Source organism: Panthera pardus, unplaced genomic scaffold (assembly GCF_024362965.1).
Source record: "Panthera pardus isolate Hobbes unplaced genomic scaffold, ASM2436296v1 HiC_scaffold_20, whole genome shotgun sequence".
Taxonomy (NCBI): domain Eukaryota; kingdom Metazoa; phylum Chordata; class Mammalia; order Carnivora; family Felidae; genus Panthera; species Panthera pardus.
The window spans coordinates 79,966,483-79,975,742 of record NW_026526766.1 but is presented as its reverse complement, the minus strand read 5'-3'; the positions used below and the strand labels follow the sequence as shown (position 1 = coordinate 79,975,742).

The following is a 9,260-nucleotide window of genomic DNA, read 5'->3' as shown; positions in this document are numbered from 1 at the left end:
CCCATGAAACACTCCCGTTTGAGCTAATGCAAGTGGGGGTTTCAAGGTCAAGCCCCTGCTCATGTATCATTCTGAGAATCCAGGAGCCTTCGGGAAATGCAAGGTGCAGAAGAGACAGTTAAATGTTCTGTGGAAGCCCCACAGCAAGGCTTGGGTCACTCGTATCTTGTTTGTTGAAAGGATCAACAAGGTTTTCGGTCCTGCAGTGAAGAAATACACTTTAGAAGAGAATCTGCCACTCAAAGCCTGGCTGGTTATGGATAATGCTCTTGTTCATCCTCCAGGCTTTGAGGGCAATTCATTAAGGTCAAGTTCCTTCCTCCAACACTGCTCCAATCCTCCAGCCCATGGATCAGCAGGTCACTTCGAATTTTAAAAAGCTTTACACAAAAGCACTATTTCAGCAATGCTTCAAGGTGACCAAAGGAACAAACCTAAACCTCTGAGAGTTTTGGAAAAATCATTTCCACATGGTGAATTGCCTCAAGATCATGGATAAAGCCTGCTATGGGGTCACCAAGAGAACCCTCAATTCTGCTTGGAGAAAGCTGTGGCCTGATTGTGTTCTTGGACATGGCTTAGAGGGCTTGCTCATGAATAGGAGCTGCTAGTTGTCAATGAAACTGTGTCCTTGGGGAAGACCATGGGACTGGAGGTGAATACGGATGATATTGAAGAGCTGGTGGAGGAACATGGCCAGGAGTTGACCACCGACATACTGATGGGTCTGCATCTCGAGCAACATCAAGAGGTTATGGAGGAGATCTCGTCTGCAGAGAAGGAGAAGAAAATGGCGGGGGAATCCCTCACTTCAAATGAGATTAGAAAGATGTGTAAAATGTGGGAAACAGTGCAAAATTTTGTAGGAAAGCACCACCCGAATAAGGCTATAGCAGTGCAAGCAATGAATCTGTTTAATGACAATGCAATGTCACCTTTCCACAAGATCCTCAAAAAGAGACAAAAGCAAGTGTCAATGGATAGGTGTCTTGTTAAAGTTGCACAAAAAGAAAAAGATTCCATTGAGCCAATAGAGAGCAGTGATTCCATTGGTGACAGTGAAAGTTGTCCTACACAATAACCCTCCTCTCTTGTCTCCCTCACACCAGCCACGAAGGTTTTCAAAGGGAAGGGCAGGTTCATTTGTTTCTTTTTCTTTATATTTTGTATTTTCTTTATTATATTACAGTATTGCGATAATTTTTGTATGAATATTTTTGGGTTGTGGAACAAATCATCAGAGTTTCCATGATTTCTTATGGGGAAATTTGCTTTGATATACAAGTGCTTTGAGTTACAACCATGCTTCTGGACCAAATTATGCTTGCAAACCAAGGTTTTATTGTAATGCAATTAAAAAACGGTCAGAAGACATGAACAGACATTTCTCCAAAGACAACATACAGATGGCCAAGAGACACATAAAAAGATGCTTAACATCACTTGCCATGAAGAAAATGCAAATCAAAAACTACAATGAGACATCACCTCACGCTTATCAAAATGGCTAACACAAAAAACACAAGAAACAGCAAGCGTTGGCAAGGATGTAAAGAAAACTAAACCCTTGTGCACTGTTGGTAGGAACGCAAACTGGTGTAACCACTCTGGAAGACAGTATGGTGGTTCCTCAAAAAATCAAAAATAGGACTACTAATGATCCAGTAATTCCACTACTGGGTATTTACCCAAAGAATACAAAAACACTAATTCAAAAGGATAAATGCACCCTTATGTTTATTGCAGCATTATTTACAATAGTCAAATTATGGAAGCAGTTCAGGTGTCCATCGAGAGATGAATGCATAAAGAAGATGTGGTATGCATATATATATATATGGAATATCACTCAGCCATAGAAAAGAATGAATCTTGCCATTTGCAACAACATGGATGGATCCAGAGGATATAATGCCAAGCGAAATGAGTCAGTCAGAGAAAGACAAATACCACGATTTCACTCATAGTGGAATTTAAGAAACAAAACAAACCAAAAAAAAAAAAAAAAAGAGGAAAAATACAAATCTAGAAACAGGCTCTTAACTGTATGGAAGAAACTGATAATTATCAGAGAGGAGGTGGGTGGAGGGATGGGTGAAACAGGCGATAGGGATTAAAGAGTACACTGAGTCATGTATGGAACTGTTGAATCCCTATATGGTACATCTGAAACTAACATAACACTGCATGTTAACTATATTGGAATTAAAATTTAAAAATTAATACAATTTTTAAAAATAATAAAAAGAAAATTTAAAAAACAAACAAAAAAGAAATGGTATCCTAGATAAACTACAGTTTCAAAGAGCTTTTCTTATCGGTGTTCTCAGTTGAGGTATTTGCTTCTGGACTGGCTTGAATCTCTGCTACCTTCAGCCAGTTATTGTTTGAAGTGTAAGGGCCCCTGGTAGATAACATCAACCTAAGACCCTCACAAATTATCTTGAAGATAGACAAGAAGAAAAAAAAATACCCGAAGTCTCCTGCTCTCCTCCCAATGATGTTTTCCATGGAAGGAATGTAATTATACTGCTGATTATACTCTATCACCTTTAGAGCGTGCTGCAGCTTTACAGAACACTGTCATATCCAGCTCTTACTTGCTCTTCTGAACACTGTGATGTAAAGGAAAGAGGGCATGTCTGAGAGAGCGAGACGGAATCCCTGCTCAGTGGCTCTGAACCTGCCAATCAATCATGTGTTAAAGGAGGGGTACAGTGATGTTTACCTTTTGCTTTTAATGTTAAGATTCTGATTATTCTGCATATAGTAAGTGCTCATGAAATCTGGTGAGTGATGCTGTGAAGTTTGCAGGGGAGGGACCATGAGCCCTGATTTACAAGTGAGGAAAATGAAATTCATTTATGAGGACAAGAGCTGTCTAAGGTCACAGGGAGGGAGTAAGATCTTCAAAATCTAAATCCAAATCCAAATCCATTGCTTTTTCTATCACCTTAACCCAGAATAACAGAATTCGGAATAACAGAATTTTCTCAGATTTTAATAATAACAGTCTTGTTGGCAAAGTAGCTTTCATTTATTGAACATTTAACATGTATCAGACACTAGACTAAGCAGTTTCTATGAATGAGCCCATTTTACAGATGGAAGAGCCTGGGATTCAACGTGGTGAAGTAACTTGCCCAAAGACAATACAAGGGCAGAACCTGCCTGGGTTTTAAAGGAAAACTTGGTTCTTTTGGAATCCAAAACCTATGCTCTTTCCCCCCAAATTATAACTTCCTCAATCAAAAAAATATCCTGGGAATCTGTTGCTAATTGTCTAAGTTCAAAGTTATAATCCAAATGTTTTCATCTTATTAGGCAAGCTCTGAGTGCAGTCAGCTAAAGATTCAGCTGGTTTGGGGGTCTACATGTCTTGATAAGGTCCCTTCTGCACTACAGGAAAGGCTGGCCTATCAGCTTAATACTTTCCTAGAAATTTGGAATTTAAAGTCCTGAGCTTGATTAGGATCTCACAAATACCGTGAGGCAGCAAGCCATTTTACTTCTCTGGGCCTCCTTTTTCTGCTATTTAGAATAAGGGTAAAAGTAAACCTAGAATATCTTGTTGTGCCAGAGAGCAAAGAAGTGCTCAAAGCTACTGGAGATGCATTAAAGCACACAAAACCTGGCTTAAAGCATCTCCTGCTGGTCAAATCTGGGACAAGTTGAACATCAAAATGAACAATGGTGATAAAGGATCGCTATACATTAAATTAAAAAATAATCCAGTGTTCACTTCAGCATCACATCTACTAAAATTGGATGATACAGGGAAGATTAGATGGCCCTTCACAAGGATAACATGCAAATTCAGAAAGCATTCCATTAAAAAAAAGGTAATCCATGAGTGCATAACTACACTCTAATCAAAAAAAAAAAAAAGAAATAAAGAAAGAAAGAAAGAAAGAAAAAAGAAGAATGGAGAGAGCGCTCTGCTACAGAGAAGATTGTCAGCTAATACGTGTAAAAGAAATTAGAAAATCATCATTTTGCAATCACCATCGTAATAATCGATTCAGGTAAGATCATTCATGGATGTGAAAAAACATTGGTGAAAAATTGTTGGGGAACAAAGTATCTCCCCAGAAATCACTTATTAATTACAAAGAGAAAATGTACCTTTACAGTGAAGACATCTGGTGGACACCACCCTAACCAAGTTGTATAAGAAAAACTCAGCTCAGTCCGGTGTGTCCCCTTTATGACTCCCACACAACACTTCACTTCTGACCCTTCAAATGTGTGGTTGAGGCAGGAGTGGGGTGGTTCACACCAGAAATTCTCTGTAACACCTGTTGGGTATCCTATGATTTAACTCAACTCTAACACTATCTATCTGGAGATAGATCAGATCCCAGATTAAGGGCCCAGTCCCACAAGACTGCTCCCACCCTACTTTGATGCCAATCATAAGCAGTAGGTCCCCAGGTTACCCACAACTTCTGTCCAACTTGGCAACAAATTAAAAGCTCCCATAACCCCACCCTCAGTTTCAATTAATTTGTTAGAGCTTCTCACAGAACTCAGGGAAACACTTGTGTTAACCAGTTTATGACAAGCTACGATGAAGGATATGGAACAGCCAAATGGACATCCATAGGGCGAGCTCTGGGAGGGGTCCTGAGCACAGGAACTCCTGTCGCCATGGAGTTGGGATATGTCATCCTCCATGTGGGGATGTGTTGGAAAACCTGGAGGCACTCTGAACCCCATACTCTGGGGACTTCTGTAGAGGCTTCATCACCTAGGCATGATTGATCATTAACTCCATTTCCGACCCTTCTCTCTTCTCAAGAGGGAGTGAGAGGCAGGGCTGAAAGCTCAAAACATCTAATCATGGCTTTGTCTTTCAGGTGACCAGCCCTCATCCAAGAGCCATCCAGGAGCCCACCATTAGAGCAAAAGACACTCCTATCACCCTAGGAAAATCACAAGAGTTTCAGGAGCTCAGTGTCAGGACCTGGGGTGAAAGAGCAAATACTAGAACAAAACATGATCCTAGTGCTCCAATAACTTAGGAAATTACAAGGGGAGGCAAACCATAACAGACTCTTAAATACAGAGAACCAATGGAGGGTTGCTGGAAAGGTGTTGGGTGGGGGGATGGGCTAAATGGGCAAGGGGCATTAACGAGGGCACTTGTTGGGATGAGCACTGGGTGTTATATGTAAGTGATGAATCACTAAATTCTACTCCCGAAACTATCACCATACTATATGTTAACTAACTTGGATTTAAATAAATTTTTTTAGAAAAAGGACATTACAAGGGGTTCAGGAGCCCTGTTCCAGGAACCAAGGGCAGACACCAATATCTATTTTCTACGATCTCACGCAAGTGATCAAGTTCAGCATCACTACCAACGGCACACATGACAACATGTGCCTTCTGATGTGATGCCCTAGGAAAACATGGCATCATCTGAATAGCATTTTTGCCCAAAGATGTATAACCTGATCAAATAATGAGGCGATACTAGACAAGCCTAAATTGCGGGACATTTTCTAAAACAACTGTCCTAGACTCTTCAGAAATGGCAAACACATGAAAGACCACCTGCCCCCCTGTCAGAAGTGGGGAGAATTGTTCCAGGTTAATGGAGACTAAAGAGACATCGCAATTAAATGCTTTCTATACTTCTAGATGAAAACTAAAAAGCTATAAAGGATGTAATCAGGCCGACTGGAGAAATTCAAACACGGACTATTTTTAGGTATTATCAATCTTGTATTTGTTGAGTGTGACAGTGACATCATAATGGTGGAGAGAAGTGTTTTTGTTCGTAGGAGACACATGCTGAAGATTTCAGGAGTGAAGAGTTTTCACATCAGTAGCTTTTAAATGGTTCAGGAGAAAAGTGAGTGTGTGTGTGTGTGTGTGTGTGTGTGTGTGTGTACATGCACACAGGGATAAAGCAGCTATGGGAAAATTGGTGAACCTACACGAAGTGGGGGTTTACTATACAGTTCTCCCAACTTCTCTGTTTATCTGAATTTCTTAAAATATAAAGCTGAGGGGAAAATGGAGACAAAATAGTGACAGTCCCTAAAAAGCTATTTGATGAGATAACATTAATAATGGGCCTGGCACCCAGTAGATGTTCAATAAAACACAGCTAGTATTGGGGGGTAATAGTTACTTAAGAACAACCAACCAAATCTTTGCAAAGCATCGCTTATTATCCATTCAACAAACATACACTCAGCAGCACCTCATATGTGCAAAGTCTGTGCTAGGAGCTGCAGACAGAGGGAGGAAAAAGACACATTCTTTTCTGATGGGGAGCTTATAAGACAATGGAGGAAGACAGAAGAGCAGGTGACTACAACATTTGTCCAGAGAGGACAAGTGAGGCTAGGTGAATGACTGATCGCTTCAGGTTAAGAGCAAGTAGTTGGCGCCAGTGGTCTGCTTCCTGGATGCAATGGTACAGTAGCCAACAGGTTGCACCTGAGTTTCTAGGGGCACCAACCATCGCCCAGATGGACCAGCTTACCTAAGTATTGAGTTCCTGGTCATAGAATGTCCAGACCAATACAGGGATGAACTTCTCTCTGGAATGTGAGAATCGAAATTCTCCAGCTGGGAATGCCCTGCCCAAGCTCCAGTCACATTGGCCTTCCTTTGGTTTCTCCAGATAACCCGGGTCCACCTTGCTCAGGGCGTTTTAGGGCTCTCCTCACTCTAACAGATGCTGCTTCCCCTGTGCCTCAGATCCCTTCCTCAGAGGCCTTTCCTCAGCGTTCTCACGGCTCCTGCTGCATTCTGGGTTTCTTTTCCTCATAGCTCTGCTTCAGTTGTAAATAACTCGTTTTTGCAAAAGTATCTGTTCTGTGTCCAACACCATTAGACTATAAACTCCAAGAGACCAAGAACTGCCTCTCTCACATTCACATTGGTCTCCCTAGCACCTGCACGGTGCCCAGCATGCGTAGTATGAAATAGACATTGTTGAATGAATGAGGAGTCTGGGAAATCCCTGTGGGTTCTCAGAGAAGAGAATCGAAAGGGAACACAGATTTTTTAACTGTCTAATAAATGCCAGGCTCTGTGCCAGGCAGTCCACATCCATCATCTTATTGATTCCTCAAAGATACTGTGAGATGTGGGTATCACCACCCCCATTTTACAAATGAGGAGATGAGGATTTGGATGCTACATATCTTGCCAAAGGACTGGCAAATGTCAGCAAAGCCAGGATTCAAACCTAGCGTGGTTATTTTCAAAGACACCACCATAGTCCCCTTCATACCTGCACCTTTGTGGAGGGAGCCAAGATGGCGGAACAGCATGGAAGTTTTCTGTGTGTCTCACGTGCATGAAATACAGCCAGACCAACACTAACCCATCCTGCACACCTAGAAAACTGATCTGAGGATTAATACAACAACCTGCACAACCTGAACCACAGAACTCAGCAGGTACATGGTGTGGAGAGGTGATCTTGGGGAGAGAGAAGCCACGGAGGGCAGGGTGGTGCTTTTGCATGTGAAGAGAGGACAGAGATGGTGGGGAGAACACGGGAAAAGCACCCTTCCCCAAAAGCAGCTGGAGAGAAAGTGGAAAATTGGAAACAGCCACAGGGACTGAACTTAAAAGGGAGAAAGGAGAAAGGAGAGGGTTTAAATTCCATTAAGACTGTAAACAGGGGGAGTGCAGAGTCTGCAACTCCACAGCTCGATACCTGGCAGTGCTCTGGTGGCAAGGGCGAATCCCCAGGAGCAGAGTGGGGTCCGGGAGGTTCTCGGGCCACACAGGGAGAAGCAGCTCCACTGCTGGAAGGACATTTGGTAGAGACTGTTGAGGCCACCTGGGCCCAGCAGACCCCAGAGAAAGGCCACATTCGCTGGTGCTGGAAAAAGGTCGTTAAGAGTGAAGCCTGGTGCCAGATGTGTGTTGTGATTTTCCATAATCCCTGAAATTCTGCTGTTACACTATCTAGCGAACTTTTTCTGGGGTGGGCTGGCACCCAGCTGCAGTCTCTGGACTTTGACAGCAGCATGGTCCCACAAATGTTCCTGGGTGCAGCCAGCACCCAGCCATTGCTCAGTGAGACCCTCCCCTAGAGGGGCGAATGGGTCAAAGCCGCAATCCCTCAGAAGTAAAGGGCCGCGGAAAACAGCTACATCTGAGACAAAACCCAGGAGAGAGGTACTACCTGGGGCTTGGTCACGGACAGTGTAAAAAGCTGGGAGTGGACGAAAACTGAAGACAAAGGACAGATGTGCAATTGCTGATCGGGGAGAACAGAGTTCCGATACTAGAGACTGGGTAGCTGGGTGATGCCATTTTCAACACTCCCGCGCACGCTCGTACGCACCTACAAGCGCCACAACAATCCACCCCAGTAGGCTAGCAGCGCCATCTAGTGGAGAATGAAGCTGTTACACTAAGCCCTGCCCAACTGGGCCAACCTTGCTGTTCAACAGAAGTCTCACCGCCTGGTTAGTTTATGGACTATAAAGCACTTCATAGTCTGACTTCTAGGGGAAAAATGAAGTAATTTCGGTCATATGTCAGTCTGTTAGGTCCATCTATTTAATTTTCTTTTTTCTTTCTTTCTCCTTTTCATTTCTTTTCTTTTTCTTGAATACAGAAAGAGAAAAAATTCATTTTTATTTTCAGTTTTTATTAAAAATATTTTTAATTTTTGTACTTTTTTTTTACTTTTGTGTAAATTTTTTCAAATTCTATTTTACTTCCATCATTTCATTTTAGTCTACTTCAGTGTATTCATTTTTTCAAAATTTCAAACGATTTCCTTTTTTTTTTCTTCTTTCCCCTTTTTTCTCTAATCTATCAAGCACTTTCAACGTCCATACCAAAACACACTTAGGATCTAGCATCATTTATTCAATTTTGTGTGTGTGTTTAATTTTTTAATTTTAATATTTTTTAACTTTAATTTTTAAAAATATTTTTCTACCTCATTAAATCCTTTTCTCCCTTCAAAATGATGAAACGAAGGAATTCACCCCAAAAGAAAGAGCAAGAAGAAACGACAGCCAGGGACTTAACCAACACAGATACAAGCAAGATGTCTGAACCAGAATTTAGAATCACAATAATAAGAATACTAGCTGGAGTTGAAAATAGATTAGAATCCCTTTCTGCAAAGATACAAGAAGTAAAAACTAGTTAGGATGAAATTAAAAATGCCATAACTGAGCTGAAATCATGAATGGATGCCACGGTGGCAAGGATGGATGAGGCAGAACAAAGAATCAGTGATATAGAGAACAAATTATGGAGAA

At 41.7% G+C, this 9,260-nt stretch overlaps 1 non-coding gene across 1 annotated transcript; it reads left to right on the top strand.

Annotated features, from left to right (window-relative positions):
• Positions 1–3,734: 3,734 nt before the first annotated feature.
• Positions 3,735–3,838, top strand: LOC128778721 (U6 spliceosomal RNA). The gene has a single exon (XR_008424447.1). It is a non-coding gene; the product is annotated as a U6 spliceosomal RNA (small nuclear RNA).
• Positions 3,839–9,260: the final 5,422 nt, after the last annotated feature.